Source organism: Mus musculus, chromosome 9 (genome assembly GCF_000001635.26).
Source record: "Mus musculus strain C57BL/6J chromosome 9, GRCm38.p6 C57BL/6J".
In the NCBI taxonomy this organism is placed as follows: domain Eukaryota; kingdom Metazoa; phylum Chordata; class Mammalia; order Rodentia; family Muridae; genus Mus; species Mus musculus.
In genome coordinates, this window is record NC_000075.6 from 50,168,558 (window position 1) to 50,187,309 (window position 18,752).

Below are 18,752 nucleotides of genomic sequence, written 5' to 3' on the forward strand. Positions count from 1 at the left end.
GGGTGGTGGTGGCGAATTGCTATTTTAAGCTTCGAAGTTCTCAGCCATTTTGCTACCCAGCAGGAGAGAGATAACTTAAGCAGCAAAGAGAGAAAGCAAGTCACTTAAGAGCAAAACGCAGGAGATGAGACGTGTGAAATGCAGATAATGAGTAAGGAAGTGGCTTGTGAGTTGTAGGAAGACCTCAGAAGGCATGCTAGTCATAAATAATAAATTAGTCATCTGCAAGGCATGCTAATGAAATGTGGAGCCAGTAGAACGTAAGGTGAAACGAATGTAGAGAAGAAAGACTATGATCATATCACCTCTGGGCTGAAACCTTGTCATCCCCAAATCACCTATGGATGTGAGCATCCATATAGACTCAGTTTGGCCCCACATGCTCTGCACAGGAAGTAGACTTAACATCCCTGAATGTCAAGAAAGGAAATTGTCAGGTGATAGCTGACATTGTTCTGACAATGAAAACCCTCCTGTCAGAGATCAACTGTATGCTAGCCTGGGGACCTTCTGTGCTTTGGGCCTTCTTACATCAGCAGAGAGCAAGGATGCAGCAGACAGGAGGGAGATAGATGAGTCTGGGATTCAAGGAGTGTGGTCCCTCCACCTGCTTGCTCCCTTCCTAAGGAGTTAACCTACTGGCCCCTCTCTCCTTGCCCCTGCTGTGTGTTTAAAACAAATAGGGTGAACTAAGCTCTGTCCTATTCTAAAACCTCAGAAGTCAGTCCCTTCCTTAGTATACAACTTACAAGCTACCTGCCACTGCATGTTACAGGGACTTTAGGGAAGTCACCTCACAACTCTGAGTATCAGGTTTCCTACTGAAAAAAAAAATGGGTGTAATACTGAATACTTGGCAGACCTATAAAATATATTCATGAGAAGGCACAGCCATGTTCCAGGTACAGCTAGGCAGTTGTCCCAACATGGTTTTCCTTGCATTTGTGTCTCTGTACCTGTCTCTTGCCTTGGCTACATCATCTATTAAAAGCTGTATACCCAGCTTATAGAATTCCTATGAACAAACAGTATTTCTGAAACCATCTACCTGAGGATCTGGTGTGTGACCAATGCCGGGCAATGGTTCATTTTAAATGTTGCTTTCCCTTCCCCTACAAACATTGGAGTAGCTGCCTCTGTCCTACCATTTCCAAATTGTAGGCAGTCTCACCATCCCTGTGCTCCAACTCAAGGGACTCCCTCACCAGCTCCCCAACTTCCTGTTCCTTTGAAGGTTAGAGCTTTGTTCCTTTAATGGTGAATTGCTGCCATCCCTGCAGGAGGAAACTAAATAACTTAAATTCACCCTAAGATACAAAAGACTAACAATAGGGCATTGCTCAAAGAGGAGCAGGAGGGAGGAGAGAGAGGAGAGTGCTAAGGGGGAGGGCAATCAGAGGTGAAAGGGGAAAGGCCTCCAAGGGCAAACCTCCATATGAAACTGAACATGGTCATTCAGACATTCGGAGGCCCCAGGATCTTGCCCAGAACTGACCCAGATAGGCCACTGCCTCAGAAAGACCTATCATCCTCTCATGGAGTCTCTCCCCACCCCCTGGAAGTTATCTTCTTGCTGAAGATCAAACCCCTCAAGGGTTCAGGGCAACAGAAAAATGCAAAGCTTGCAGCTGGGCATGGTGCAGCAAACCTGTAATCCCAATACCTAGAATTGCTTCAGCTTCAAAGCCAGGCTAGGCAGCAGAGAGTGACACAACCCCCAAACAAACAAACAAGAATGGAGCTTGCATCCTATCAGAGTTGGGATAAGTTAGGTGGGTTCTCTCCAGGGGAATTAGCCCCTCCACCTTCACCTTGCTTCTTCTTGGTCTCACAACTATGGAAAGAACTCCTTTTTAACTCAAACCAACAGTAGCTTTGCACTGTTCCAAGGTGTAACCCTAGAGCCCCGGAGCAGTCTGGTGACAAAGGGAGATGTTATACTGTAATGGAAACACACCAACTCAAGAGATGATAAAGATGACTAGAGCCCTTGATTGTTGACACAGAGGCTTGCTATGTAGCTCAGGCCGCCCTAGAGTTCACAATCCTACACAGTCTCTGTGCTGTGTGCTGGGAGGGCAAATTTTGACCATGAGAGTCAAAAGTTTTGATTTCGCAATTGAATTGGATCCCATATTAAGTCTGACCCTGGACAAGGGATGTGAGCCTCTTCAGCGTCACCAGGGCACTGTGAAGAACGGTTTATCTAGAAACTCTCAGAGTATGCCTCCCAAGACCTCCATTCAGAAGAGATCCAGTTTCCCTGGCTGGAGAAGCCATTCTGTAAGAGTGCGATTCAGTCTGTGTCATTCTAAATCAATATTTTCATTGTTGTCTAATACTATCCTTGGAATCTTGACTTCATTTTCTTATAGTCCCACTTCCCTCAGAGTTGTACGAACTCCAAACCTTATAAAACCTGGTTGTATTGCTCATGGCCCTCAGGGGGTTACTCAATTAATGGGTAAAATGAAGTGCACACATACACACACAATGTGATTGGTTTGCAGAAAGCCAAGCACTGTTGGCCACAAATGATTATGAACAGAGTGCTGGGCTCCCTCCCTGCTAACCCAGGTAAGGGTGGGTCTAACACATGGTATGAACCTGACTGTGCTCTGCAGCCAGGCCCTAGCCAGCTAGCCTGGGCCAGAATCCTTAGTGACAGAAATGTTGTTCTGTGGATAAGCATCCAACTAGCTTTCCAGGAGGCCCCAAGCCTAGTCTTCCTTTTGACACGAAGCAGATTCCCCTTCTCTAAACCACTGTTTATATTTTAGCCAAGTGTCCCACATAAATCTCAGATCCAACCACCAGACTCTTTGGCTGCTAAAGAAAAGACAAAGACCAACAAGAAAATGGCCTAATAAGGAGTGTTCATAAAAGAGTTGGGGTGTCTCTGTAAAAGGCTATTCCAGGGTCAATTCCACACAACCCTACTGTGAGACTCCAGTATTGGAGGCCAGGATAGCGTTGAAAGCAGCTTCAGAGGGAAAACAAGGTTGTTTCAGAGAACCATGGCTCAAGCCAGGGGAGTGGGGCTGTGCAATATACACTTGGTTCAGGTCAGATTCAGAGAACTTCCTGAAGCCCCTGCTCCAGAGCGCTAGCTAGGAAACACACAGATTTGATTTCAGTTCAAATCTCTCCTATGTATGACTTCGTTTCCTATCCCCCCCCCCCCCTGCCCTTCACCCCCTCCCTCTTCCCTTTCTTTCTATAAGGAAAATAGAACGTAACTTTGTAATGGCTTTGTGGTCCCATAAATTAATATTAGGGTTTGGTTCAGAGCTCAGCGTAGTTATGTGGTAAATTGTGGTTTGGGGCTCATGGTCTGGATGAGGTCTCTGATTTGAAGGCCTGGAAGCTTGCAGAGTGGTGGCTAGAAAGAGCTCGGAAGAAACCTTTTGCTTGTAGGAGGAGTTGGCAGCTGAATCGAGCTGGACCTATGCTGACTCCCGAATTCTCCAGCCATTGCTTCAGGCTTGGATGCCCCTGTTTCTTTTCAGCCATAGTCTTGTGTAGTCTAGCCCAGAGTAGCTGTTATTTTTAAATAATAATTAAAAAGAGTGAAAGTAATCTTTGGGGAATGCAGGAAGGGAGAAAGTATCTTTATATTTAGACATTCTGGACTTGATTATAAATCCTGGAGCGTGGCCGCTCTGTTGGGAATTGCTTCTCTAGGCAACCCCTTCCTACATGATTAACCGACTACTGCCATCTAGTGGATTTGGAGGCCTTTGCCACACTAACTCCTAATGGAGGAGATGTGTGCATTGATTTTAAAGAGAAGCCATACTTAATTGGGCCCCTGCAAATCTTAGGATGGCCCACTGGTAAGGATTAAGAATCAGTCACTCTTGGATATTCCCCTGACTCCCCTGCACAATGTCTATGCTTTGACATCAATTAAATGAAGAAGGAGGAGGAGGAGGAGGAGGAGGAGGAGGAGGAGGAGGAGGAGGAGGAAGAAGAAGAAGAAGAAGAAGAAGAAGAAGAAGAAGAAGAAGAAGAAGAAGAAGAAGAAGAAGAAGAAGAAGAAGAAGAAGAAGAAGAAGAAGAAGGAGAAGAAGAAGAAGAAGAAGAAACATCAATGGGAGTTTATTTGGCAACTGACCAAAATCACTGTTACCCATTTACTGTGGGTAACAATCTTACTTACCAATTCCAGTTTCCCACTGAGGCTATAAACAGGATCATGGCAGTCCTTGGGCAAGACCAGAAGAAGCCCTTATTTGGAGGGGGAATGGGGGATCAGAGCCCTTGTAGCCATTTTCAAACAAACTGTGCTTTGGACTATTTAAGAAGCCCCAGGTTTCAGCCTCCAGGCACTAGATAGATACAAAGAGTCTTCTATAGATGGGATAAAAGTGTCTGGGGTGTGAACCCTGGAACTTCAGATGTAGCAGAATTCAAGATCACTTGCAATGTCTCTTCAGAAGGTAGATACATAAATATTCAGAGAAAGAGTTTAAGAAATAAACCAAATAGACAACACTAGAAGTGTGCAGTTTCAATCTAAAGCTGGATGTAGAGCTAATCACACACACACACACACACACACACACACACACACACACACACACACACACACACCAAGCCTCAGTCCTCTCATCTGGAAAATGAAGGCTCTGTTTAATTACCCTTCTGAGCACTTCTAGATGAAGTTGTATATGCTCAAGTTTTGGGAATAGCTCCAGGTCTGAGAGGTTGAACTGAGGGATCTTTTACACCTCACAAGGAGCACTTCCTACAGAAAGTGAGAGTATTTCACTTGAATGAGAACTTGATCAACCCATGGTGAGTTAGGTCATCCTGGTAGTTATGGATAGACCTAGGGGAAAGGCAGTGTACTGAGTCTCTTCTTGCCTTAAGTCACCGTGTGACCTTAGCAGGTTCTTTATATAATAACACTAGCTTTCCACAGCTAAAAGATATCCACAGTAGCTTTGATCTCATTTTCTTCTTAAAGGGTAGTGGAAGTATAAACAAGCAGAAGTGCTTCTTGAAAACCACAATATGGTTGGGAATGGCGGTTACACACACTTATAACCCAAGCACTCAAGAGACTGATGCAAGATTATCAGAGTTTGAGGCCATTCTGAGACACACTGCACAATTATCTTAAAAAAAAAAAAAAAAAGCTGAGTTGGGAAGGTATCTCATTGGGCAGCGGTGTCTGTTGTGCTAGCATGAGGAGCTAAGTCCCCAGCCCCTCTGTAGAATAGCCAGGCAGCTACATGTGCCTGTAATCTAAGCATTGGAGTGGTCAGGAAGAAACAGGAAAATCCAGGGATTTACTTGTCAATCAGCCATGTCAAAATGACAGGCTTCTGGTTCAGTGAGAGGCTGGGAGATGCTGTCTCAAGAGAATGAGGCAAACAACTGTAAAAGAAACTCACATACTCATTCATGTGCACATGCCATATATATACAACTCACATGCTCTATACACACATATAATTGCATATAAGACACATACATACAAACACACACATGGAGAGAGAGAGGGCGAGTTCAGAATGAGTTTAAAATACTGCTTTGTGTCCAGCTTAGGTCAAACCTATTTAATATAATAAATCTCTTCAAAATGACACTTATCAAACAAACAGCCATACAGATTCAAGTCTGAGTATAATAATAAACTTGATCTTTGGTGGTAAAGAACAGGAAACCGTGGTCCTTTGTCAGTCTGTTTCTTCCTGGCCTTGGAGGTTGAGTGGTTATAGCTGAGCCATGAGGTGGAGAGGAGATAGCCAGAAAGTCCCAAGCATGCTGCTTTTCCATGGATGATGATGAGAGGGGTGGTCTTTGGTTCCTACCTGATCCTGTCTTCCCTTTCACTGTCAACCTTTCTGTGAAAGCCGTGGACATCACTCCGAAAGCCATGATTCATAATTGTCAATAACATTTGTGTCGTTCTGATGCTCTAACTCTATTACATTAATTGCTTTCCTCTCTACATGTTATTTTAAGGTGAACATTAATTGATTCCCAACTGTAATCACAATTATGGTGAGTTACCCTGATTAATGGCAGATGTGATTAATAGATAGGAGGTCCAACTGCTTCTTCTTACTCTGGAAGAGATGATATATGTTACAGCTCCATGGTAGACTGCATTTCCTCAGGAGTCTAGAGCTAATGCACAGATGTCAATCACCGAATCTCACTGTTGTTTTTGCTCATCTGGCTGGAGTAAATCCTACCTAGTCTGGCCTGATTCTCCATACCCATTGACCTACAGTCTCATATGGGGAACTCTCCTGTTCCTGTAGGGTCCCAGAAAGAAAACAGAGTTGCTAGTCTGTTGCCTACAGTTACAAATTCTGAAGCCTGAGTCCTGACATGGCTGAGATGGGCAAGGTGATGATAGATACGCGACACGTTTCAGGCCAGACCCAGGAAAGACATTAGAGGCAGAGGTCAATATATATATCTGTGTACCCAGATGCTTAAAAACATCTTATCACTGCTTCTGGATTCCATTCTACCTCTGCCTAGATTTACCTTGAAGATGCCTTTGCTAACCTGTCATTTCATCTGAGCTCACCTGTCCTGTGTCCTGCTTTGTGAGTGTCTAGATGGGAGATGGGTCATCCAATAAATGTACCAACCAATGTAGGACCAAATGCTGAGGAATAGACTCTCCCCATCAACTTTGTGGCAGAGCCTTGCTTTCTCTTCTTCATGATTCCTTTCACTTCAGTCAAGCTTCCTTCCTAGAGTTCTCTCCAAGCAGGCGTCCCCTTCCCTTTTTGTTTTTAAATGGTTTTATTTATTTACATTCCAAATGTTGCTTTTGGGATAGGCCCTGCTCCAGTTGTTCAGGATCCACATGAGTGTCAAGTTACACATCTGCTACATATGAGCAGGGAGGCCTATGTCCAGTCCAGTCCATGTATGTTCTTTGGTTGGTGGTAGTTCAGACTCTGAGAGCCCCAAGGGTCCAAGTTAGTTGACTCTGTTGGTCTTCCTGTGGAGTTCCTACCCACTTTAGAACCTGCAATCCTTCCTCCTACTCTTCCATAAGAATCTCCAAGCTCCACCCACTCCCTCCCTATACACCAATCAGGAATGTGCTATTAGCTATTCACCTGTGAGTCCTGTGGCCTTGTCTGCACAAGAGAAGCTCCAGAGTGGCTGGAAAGGAAATGAGAAGATTCACTTGAAATTGCGCTGCCTGATATATGGAAACTGCCTTGATTCTATATTTATTTGAGAAAGGATCCTTTGAGAGTGTCCATGGAACGTTCATGTTTGCAGCCCATCCCACTGCCAGCCATTGGAAGATCTCAAGTTTCATACCTATGTTTTCTAAGGACAGGAATAACTTGTCTTTGCCATGTGATAAAAAAATCTACTCATCTTCTAGGACTTTGTTTAAATGTAAGAGCTTTCCAATCTGTTCAGGCAGAATAAGCTTTTCTATCACAGGCTAGGAAAGAAATTACTAGGACCTTATAGACTTTAATGAAGTTTGTACCTGCCAATATATAACCAGCAACAAGGGCCCAGCCTGGCCCTGATCCCTGGACCAGAACTTCCTCCAAGAAGGAATCCTTTTGCATTCACAAAAGCTCTGTCCTTAGCCAGCCATCCTCTGGCTGAGTCAGGCATGGAACACATTGCTTCCCTACAGAGACATGCAAGGCTGCCCAGTGCAATCTGCTCTCATAGTGTGAACATGATTCTAGTTGTGCAATCCCTAGCCATGACCTCAGCTTCTTTTTCGTAAATCCTCCATTACCCCGGCAGCATATGCATTTTTGTTGTTGTGTAGATTTTATCAAATATCTTCTGGGGAGAAAGAGAGTTTGGCATTTCACACATGGTAGAACACAACCTCACCAATGTAATGCAGATGCCCCAGCTGTAGACCTCCCTTGAGGACCACAAACAAGTCTGTCTTAATTAGGGTTTCTATTGCTATGATGAAACTCTGACCAAAAAGCAAGTAGGAGAGAAAAGGGTTGATTTGGGTTACAATTCAGTATTGCTGTTTATCATCAAAGGAAGCCAAGACAAAAACTCAAGCAGGGCAGGAACCTGGAGGCAGGAGCTGATACAAAGGCCATAGAGGGATGCTGCTTACTGGCTTGCTCCCCATGACTTGCTCAAACTGTTTTCTTACAAAACCCAGGATCACCAGCCTAGGGATGGAACCACCTACAATAGGCTGCCCCACCTCATTAATCACTAATTGAGAAAATGCCTTACAACTGGATCTTATGGAGGCATTTCCTCAACTTAGATTCCTTCCTTTCTGATGACTCTAGGATCTGTCAAGTTAACATGTGTGAGAAAGTCATCAGTACAAGGTCTTCTCCTTTTAGCCCTACCCTTTAAGCAGTACTTCCTGGATCCTTACCCACACCTTTGTTCTCTTGGACTATCTCCTCCCTTTTTACAACTGATCACCAACAGACCCTCTTCCAGTAAAACTCCACAAACAAATTTCAATACCAGAAAGCCCTGTTTCTCTACTTTACTACTGTCTGCTCTGTAAAACCTCTAGACTAGCAATCATGATAAAAGCAAACAAAAAACAAAAAAAACCTTTATGTTAAAATGTGTAGATTGAGCTGCTAATTAAGATGTGACTTTCATGCTTGCCTCCCCTGACTGCCTGAGACTCAATCTCAGGCTACTTCACTTACTGGTCATGGAACCTTAGGCAAACCACTTATCTATTTTGAACCTCAGTTCTTCATCCACAAAATAGAGCCAATAACTATACCAAGCTCAAGGAGTTATTGTTTAGATTGAACAAGAGGAAGTATGTGTTTAATAGAGACTTTAGGTTTTATGGATGGACTACTACTATGTATGTATGTATGTGTGTATGTGTGTATGTATGTATGTATGTATGTACATATGCTCTTGTTGTTGTTCTAATACTAAACAGAACTTTACTCTCTAGCATTGCAAGCAGTTACCATTGTGTATGAAGTAGTACTGGGCTCACTTTACCTTTCAATCACAATAATTGATAACAGTTATTCAAATGTCTTCTGGTGGATACGGATACTTAGATGTGAGACATGGAAACTGCTTTGTCCTGTTCAAGAGCTCAGACCTTTCCCACCCATGTCAGCTTAACTCCAGCATCGTACATTGTAAGGATCTGTGGTTGCTGAGTCTCCCATCAGCCTAAGGGCCTTGCTGCTCTTAATTGGTAATTGGTTAAATTCCAAAATAGCTCAGCCCTTCCGGGCAGAAGAAGCTTCAGGCTATGTCCTGATGGACAGAAAAGAGATATGTGTGGGCATGGGTGTATGTAAATATTTAACTGCCTCAGAAGAACTGAAACTCAGAGCTATGGATGCAGCTCAGAGATTATGTTACAAGTTGGGCCATCAGCAAGAGCCTAGCTCTGAAGCTGCCACAGAGATTGCAAGCATGTATTCAAGTAAACAGATTTTTGTTCTGCAACAGGCTGGTGGCTATGTTTTGTCTTGCTCTGGTAGAACTATGCAATAATATATTACTTTTGCTGTGACCAAATACACGACAGAGACAATTTAAAGGGAAAGAAGTTTTATTTTGACTTGTGGTTTCTGAGAGTTTAGTCCATGGTCTCTTGGTAAGGACATTTTAATCACCAGAGCACATGATGGATGGAAGGCAATTCTTTACTAACAGAAAACAGAGACAATATAATACAAGAAGTAACCAGGGAAGATCCAGCCCTCAAGGCCCTACAGCTCAGCAACCTGTTTCCTCCTCCTCCACCTCCACCTGACCTTTCAACATCTTTTTTTTCAACATCTTTTGATAATGCCACCATAGTCCATCAAGGACTTGATCCTTAGTTTAGAGCCCTCATGACATAACCCTTCTTGAAAATCCCAGCAGAGACACAGCCAGAGGTGTTCCGTACTCCAATCAGGCTTACAATGAAAATTAACCCTCTCTGTCTCTCTGTTTGTCTCTCTGTCTCTGTCTCTGTCTCTGTCTCTCTCTCTCTCTCTATTTCTCACACACACACACACACACACAAATACCCATAACCCCTGAGGGGTGAGAAATGAGATGATGCAGCATGCTCTAAATTTCCATTCAGGGCCAAATGTCTGATGCCAGCACGTAGTCAAAACCAAAGTTGGCTTAGCAGTGTGAGGGTGGTTATTGTTGCTTGGACTCTCTCTGGAGTGAGCCTGACAAAGAATCTAAACAAGAACTTGGAGAACTTGTTCTGATTCATTCCTGGTATTTCTACCTGTGTATTAATAATAATATTATTAATCAATAATATAATTAATAATATTAATCAGGGCACACTTTCAGGTCCTCAGCAGAGTAAGTGATTCCTTTACTAAAATCATCTGCCTTATCCTTTCCATAATTATCTTAGATGTTCTTTGTTTTTAAGATTTGGTTTATTTTTTTTTATTTATGTGGATATACATGTGTGCCTGCATGAATGTATGTGTGCCATGTGTGTGCAGATGCTCAAAGAGACCAGAAGGCAGCACTGGATTCTCTAGAACTGTTGTTACTGGTTGTTGTGTGCTGTCTGATGTGGGTTCTAGAAAAAGAAATGAACCAGGGTCCTCTGTAAGAGCAGTAAGCATTCTCAACTGCTAAGATTATCCAGTTCTTTTTTGCTGTTCTTAATCAATAATTTGGGGCCTGGGGTTCCTGAGAGTACAAGAAAAATGTTAGATAAAGGGTCCATAGTTTTGTTAAATTACCTGGAAAAAAAAACAGTAATAGAAACAAAGAGATGTTATTCTGCCCTTCTACTAAAAGAGTTTCAGAAATAAAAGTTCTATCTCAAATCTCAGTAGATGTAGCTCACTGAAGACACGTTCCAGATCCTAATAAAGAGGTGGTCCCATTGTAAATGGACACCTTCTCTTCAAAGTGTCTACTCAATATTACCATATTTTCTCCTGTAAAGTCTGTGGATGATAGTAAGAAATTGACAATGAATCATACAATACCTTTGCCACCACATTCAAAATATAGGCAATATAATAATACAACCAGATTAAATCCTAGTTATTTTGAATGTTGTTTAGAAAAATGTTGATTAGTTCATTAAAGACCTTCCTGCCATGTGTTCTGGTGCTCTGCCATTGGTCATGTCTATCAACAGTTTTACCAATTGTTTAAAAACCCTCAGAAAGCAGGGTAATCAGGTTTGTACCTGACATCATCTGCCATGGATCAGTGAAAACAAGCACAAAACCCATACTCAGTTTTAAGCAATAAATGAGATTTAACATAGTCACAGAGTCCCAAATTCAGAACCTGGAAAATACCTTGTGTTTAAAAGGGGCAGAAAATCAGTAGGTTTACAGCAGCTGCTCAAGTCACTGATAAACCATCAGACACATGTTCATGAGCAATGGTTGGTTTCCAGGACAGAAAAGTCAGTGTCCCACTGGACACAAAGTTGTTTTAACCACTGTGTCATCCCAGCAATGACCAGGAATAGCTCAATTTCACTTGGATAGAAAGCTCTCCTCTTCTGATATTGTTCCACCTTCTTTCCACCATTCCTCCTTTAGGCGTGAAAGGTATAACTTTGGATGTAACAAATAAGTATTTCATGCATTGCATACATCCTAGCTTAGTGTTATGCCAGGCCAGGCATTCTAGTTACTACCTCATCTCATGGTGGAGGGAGGCATATGGGACCCAAGATAGACACCCAGAAACAGCAGTAAGGGGAGGGTGCACACTGCACACACTGCAACATGATGTTGCAACAATGGGCTTATGTTCACCCAGCTTACCACAGGCAGGTTGTATGATCATGAGTCACAGATGGTGGCTTGGTGCATTATTAGGGCTCGCTCTTGAGGTCACCTCATCACAGGGATAGCCACAAGCATGGCATACAGTAGTTACAAAACTCATACTTACTAGATATAGAGGAGACTGCCTAACCTATCTGAGACCAGGTCCCAGCTCAGCCATCTTAGCAATGACACCTCAGCCACAGTGAATGAACTTGGGGAGCTTCAGTATCTTATAAAGCAGAGATGGTGATCTTTGTTTCACTCGGTGGTTCTCAATGTTAACGAAAGGGAATTGTGGTGGTTTGAATATGCTTGGCCCATAGGAAGTGGCACTGTTAGGAGGTATAGCCTTATTAGAGAACGTGGTCTTATTAGAATAAGTGTATATATGCTCATGTCTGGCCAGTGTTATCCAGAGCCTTCTCCTGGCTGCCTGCATATGGCAATCTCCTCTTGGCTGCTTTTGGATCTTATCTCCTTCAGCTCCATGTCTGCCTGGATGCTGTCATGTTTCCAGCCATGATGATAATGGACTGAACATCTGAAACTGTAAGCCAGCCCCAGTTACATGTTTTCTTTTACAAGAGCTGCCTTGGTCATGGTGTCTCCTCACAGCAATAAATTCCAAACTAGGACAGATATGTATTCATGAACATGGTGATTCATCAAGATACCAGGACCCAGTAGGAATGAATTTTAGTATCCATTTTCTCCTGAATCATGTGCCAGCAAAATCATATTTGGATAATTCTAGGCATCACAGTTTAAGAATAATATTCGCATGTCTTTTCAAAATAGTAAATGAAAAAGAGCAACATGAAGAGAGGCTTAGGAAGCAGAAATGGTCAAGGAGCAAAAAGGATGGAAACAATGAGTTGCCCTTGGTCTTCCTTAGAGCTTTAGCAGACTCCACCGACACCTCCAAGGCATATGGAAGCTTCATTCTAGCTCTAGTATAGAAAACATCCTGACCATTAGAGCAGCCCAAGTGAAACAACTGCACCATGGGCCTTTGCCACTGGTACTTCTCAGTCCATGTAAAGGGATGGCAGCAGAGATGGGCAGAGCTCGACTCTCCTGTCTCAATTACTATACTTTCAGCAGATTAGAACTCACTCTCCATTGGTAGGTTTTGTCCTGCAAAGTCACCCTACCACACCTCTCTCCTATTTCCCCTGTGCTCCTCCCATCTCTTCTCTTCCCTCCTTCTGTCTCCTATCCTACCCCAAATGCACTACTGCAAACTCAGTATCTGGCAGAGGATTGACCTGGCTGAGAGCCCAAGTTTCCCTCAGAAATGCAGAAGTACGCATCCTATACATTTGGAATTCCAAACACAGTCACCACTGTGTCAGAAAAAAAGATTAACTGTTTGAGCAGCAGACCTTGCCACCAGCCCAAGAGAATGATCAGTACAGACAGCCAGACAGCAAAGGAAGGATGGTCCTTGTTGGCTCTGCTCTAAGTCAAGATTCATGAATGACTTCAGATGGGGAGGGAGAGAGAGAGAGAGAGAGAGAGAGAAATAGAGAGAGAGAGAGAGAGAGAGAGAGAGAGAGAGAGAGAGAGAGAGAGAGAACTTCAGGAGTCTATACACAGGGAAAGGGCCTGCTCTGCTATGAGGAACAGTGTATACAGACTCTGTCTTGTTTGTTTGGCTTTCATTTGAAGTTAAAGTGGCAACCAGGGATCATGTCCTGAATCCTGGACCCCTGCAGGTGCTGAGCTGTTTAGGATGCCAGAAACTCTGATGTTGTTTTTCATCCCCCAGAGTGAATGAAGCTGACTGCTTGACCAGGCTGCTGAGAGACAGCATGGGGCACCAGCTTCCACCTCCTCCCCTCAGACTAGCCTGTTGTCCCTTTAGGAAAAAGATGTGTGCTGAAGGAAAAAAAAAAAAAAAAAAAAACAGCACAAAGCCACACCCAAGGTCTGAGACCTTCCTGAGGTATCCAGGCTGATTTGGAAGTTCCAGTCCTGTACCCAGGTGATTTGTGTAGATTTCTTCCAGAAACACCAGAGATAAAACATATGTTGATCCATGAAATACCAAGCGGAAATGAAATTCTTCAAAAGAGACTTTCTATTTTGGGGCCATGGCAGTGTCACTAGATGGCCTATACCTATACAGTTCTCTCTCTCTCTCTCTCTCTCTCTCTCTCTCTCTCTCTCTCTCTCTCTCTCTCTTACACACACACACACACGTAAATACACACCATACATACACATACATGTACACACATGTAAACAACACACCACACATACACACACATGTAAACACACACCACACACACACATGTACACACACCACACACACACACACACACGCATATATATATATAAATATATATATATATACACACATACACACACCACACACATACACACACCACACACCACACACCACACACCACACACCACACACCACACACACACACACACACACACACATACATACACACACACACACACACATATACATCTGTGCACTAGCACCACTAAATTCCTCTATCTTGTTTTATTTTTCTCCATGGCACACAATGATTAGCTCTGACTGGTTACATAAGACCTGAACAGAATCAAACCAGCGGACATTCCTGGGTGCATGGGGGAGGGGCACACAAGGCCTCACTTCCAGCTGAATAATTATTGGCAGTCGATGGCTACAGGGGCGGGGAGAAGAATCATTTCTCTTCAGAGGTGTAGCTCCTGGCAGGTTGCTTCTGCCCCTTGCAAATGGCCATTGACCAATACCTATACAGACAATGCTGACTTGACTAAGTAGAATTATAAAACAGGATGTAATCTTGAGAGGGAAGTGTGTTGGGAGAGCCAAAGGGGGAAGAGAAGGTAGAGGGTGGATATAGTCAAATTATATTGTATACGTCTATGAAATTCTCAAAGGACAAATAAAAACATATACAAGTATTTTGGGGGTCGCTTATTTGCATATCACCTGTCTCTCTCTCCCCAAGAAAATCAGGCCACTCTGGGAGGCTTTGTTCTTCATTGCTACAGCCCCAGTCTATAAGACAGGATGCGCCAAGTGAGTTCTCATTAAATAACTGTATCCTCACTTGTGGCCTCAAGTCCTCTTACTGGAGATTTATTAACTGAGTTTTCAAAGACTTCAAAGTTATTAAAATGCAGACATTCCTAGAATAGCACTTTAAGCCTTAATAATAATTCTTCGCTAATAAACTTTAAGAGTGGGAGACTCAGCCATTATAGTATAAAGCATAGATACTGTCTAGAGCGTTGTTTGAGATGAAAACATTCAGAGAGAAAGGCCTGAAGCAAGAGTTGGGAACAGGAAGAAAACAGTGAATCAGGCCCCTAACCAGTCTCTGTTTCATTTGGTCACACTTGGTCATCAGTTTCCCTGCTTCTTGACCCTACCATCATCAAATCCTAAGCCAGCTCTGATGGAAGGAACCTTTCCCCTCCTCTCTCATCATCTGTACTGAGACTGTATTTATTACCTAGGGAGCCTTCAATGCCAGGGATTAACTGCCTGGGCTTCTCTGTCATACATGCTACCTACCTCTGCCAAGTCAGCTTTATAATGCTCAATCTATGCCACAATAGCCTCTCCTCTCTTGGTATTTTACACATGCCGATGGGTATGACTAGTCCCGTTCAGAAGCGTGCAGAAGTGATGATTGCTCAGTGACAGTTGTTCCTGGGTGTAAACAAGTCACTGAGACAGTGAGATCTTCCAGAGATCTTTGTCTCTGGTCACGATGACCAGCATTTCAGATTAGCCTGAGCACGAGCATGAGTGTGACAAAGGAAGTAGTTACAGGTGATCAACTGGTCTGTATTTCAAAGCAAGGTAAGCTCTGAAGGAAATCATTTGCTGCCTGTATGAATCAGATAGCCCTCAAGGGACAGTAGCCTCAGGATCAAGCCTCCAATTGCCAGATCACTAACACAGGAAAAGAGGAAGATACAGTCTGTGGTGGTGACATCTGTGAATGAAAACAAGTGAACAAGACGATTTCATCTTTATATACAAGCTGTAAAGGACAAAGACAGCTGTCCAGGATAAGAGACACAAACAAAACTTAGAGAAAACCAATGCCTCCCTGGACCCCAAGAAGCAGAAAAGAAACATTTATTGGGGGGGAAGAACCATGCCTGAGGTAAGGCCAGAGGGTAGAGAGGCATTAGAGAGGTGTCAAGAAAAAAGGAAAAGTGGGATTAGTTGATTGATGGCTTCAGAGTAAACAATAGGAAGGACTAGGTAGACTGGGAAAGTGGCACACAGAGGCTGCAAAAGACAGCAGGAGAGAGGCTGTCAGGGACAAAAGAAACAAGGGACAGGAGCCATGCTGGATAGAGTGTGCTGGGATACAAACTCATGAAGTCAGGAAGCCTGACTGAGCTAGTATTAGTAGTCAACGCTCTTGACTTGGTGCTATGTTGGCATAAAGTTCTTGTACTTTGCAGTAGGACTTCTGTCCAGACAACAATAGAAAGGATGAGTCGACCTCTGAATGACATATTCCCAATAGAATTACCAAAGCTAGGGGGCCCTTCTGAGATTTAAAGCTTGCCTGTATAAATAGAGAAGCTGGACTATTTAGAGAAAGTACCTTTGACTTTTCACCATGTAAACAGAAAAGGGATGAGCTAAATCTTTGGTGAATCCCAGTAGAGTCCTTGTGACCCATATACCTCTACAGGTCCCTGATTTTAAATTTGTCACTGCACCAACAGACAAAATAAGCATTCGGGACTTCAGGATATAGGAGCCTGAGGACATGGGTATAAGAAGAAGTTGACAGAGATGATTTTTAAGATATCTAGATTCCAAACCCTGGGAGTCCACACTAGGGAATGGGAGGCTGGCCATAGTATCTTCCTCCTAACTGGAGAACTCATTGCTCAACTTTCTTCATCCTGCATTTAGAAAGCTTGGAATCTGGACTCCTCTCACACTCAGAACCTTCTTCCCAGAGGTTTTCTGTTTCTGTTTCTGTTTCTGTCACATCACTCATGGTGTGGTGAATCTCCACTGTCAACTTGACTGTGTTTAGAGTAACCTTAAAGATATACCGCTGTGTCTGTGAGTATGTTTTCAGAAAGGTTAAACAGAGGAGGGAAGACCCACCCTGAATGTGGGTGGTATCATCCCTTGGGCTGGAGTCTTGGGCACATTAAAAATTGAAATTAAAGAAAGAGAACTGAGTAGCAATATTCACTTCTTCCTGACTGTGGATACAATGTGACCAACCACCCCACACTCTTGTCACCAGGCCTTTCCCACAATAATAGGCAGTATTCTTTCAAACACTGAGCTAAACCAACCTTCTACCCTTAGGTTCTTCTTATCAGATACTTGATCAGAGCAACAAGTAAAGAAACTAACACAATCCCCTTACTAATACTGACCTTGCCTGTTTGTTTCCTATCTCCTCCCACAGTTCTGACTTCATACTTACACTATAGGGCTGCTTTTTAAATGTGTAATTCACTCATTCATCTTCAGTTAACGTAGATTCCTGAAACATTCAGCAACTTTTTGGAGGTGCAGCAAACTTTATTGATGGTAATCAAGAGTGTAGACAGGGCTCCATAGGCCCCTCCTGTTATCATGGAGGTCTGGGATGGAAATTGTGAGGGAAATGCTCACTGTTGGGGGCTGAGTTGGGACAGGCACTCCCCAACAATCAAGGGCCTCTCTCTTGCTTTTAGTGTCCTTGCTGGGGTGGGTGGTCCATGGTTTCTTACTCCTTGGAAGCCATGTAGGCCATGAGGTCCACCACCCTGTTGCTGTATCCATGTTCATTGTCATACCAGGAAATTTACAAAGTTGTCATTGAGTGCAATGCCAACCACAGCATCAAAGGTGGAAGAGTGGGAGTTGCTGTTGGTGTCACAGGAGACAACCTCGTCCTCAGTGTAGCCCAGGATGCCCTTTAATGGGCCCTTGGATACCTGCTTCACCATCTTCTTGTTGTCATCATACTTGGCAGGTTTCTCCAGGCTGCATGTCAAATCCACAACGGACAAATTTTGTGTAGGCACATGGAAGGTCATGCCAGTGAGCTTCCCATTTAGCTCTGGGATGACCTTGTCCACAGCCTTGGAAGCACCAGTGGATTCAGGGATGATGTTCTGGGTATCCACATGGCCATCATGCCACAGCTTTCCAGAGGGGCCATCCACAGTCTTCTGGGTGGCAGTGATGGCATGAACCATGGTCAAGAGCCCTTCCATGATGCCAAAGTTGTCATGGATGACCTTGGCCAGGGGGGCTAAGCAGTTGGTGGTGCAGGATGCATTGCTGACAACTTTGAGTGAGTTGTCATATTTCTCATGGTTCACACCCATCACAAACATGGGGGCATTGGCAGAAGGGATGGAGATGATGACCCTTTTGGCTCCACCCTTCAAGTGGGCCCTGGCCTTCCCCATGGTGGTGAAGACACCAATAGACTCCATGACATACTCAGCACCAGCCTCACCCCATTTGATGTTAGCGAGGTCTTGCTCCTGGAAGACAGTGATGGGCTTCCTGTTGATGACAAGCTTCCCATTCTCAGCCTTGACTGTGCCGTTGAATTTGCCGTGGGTGGAGTCAGACTGGAACATGTAGACCATGTAGTTGAGGTCAATGAAAGGGTCGTTGATGGCAACAATCTCCACTTTGCCAAGTGCTGACCAGAAGGCAGCCCTGGCAACCAGGCACCCAGTACTGCCAAGTCCATTCAGACCGACCTTCACCATTTTGTCTATGGGATGAGGCTGGCATTGCATAAGAAGATGAAGCTATCTCTGTAACATGGAGGAGAACAAAGCCAACATCCAGCAATTTAAACAGGACAAGGGTGCTGGATGTGGTACAGGAGAGGAGAAACACTGGAGAGGGAAGAGTTTGTGCGCTATGGAGAAGGACATGACTTACAAATGCCTTTATTCTGCAAAAAATTGTTAGGCATTGGGTGAAAAGAACATGGTTCAAATAACGAGTACTAGGCCAGATGTTATGGT

The 18,752-nt window shown here is 43.7% G+C and overlaps 1 pseudogene; it reads right to left on the reverse strand.

Annotated features, from left to right (window-relative positions):
* Nucleotides 17,286–18,506, reverse strand: Gm8907 (predicted gene 8907; annotated as a pseudogene).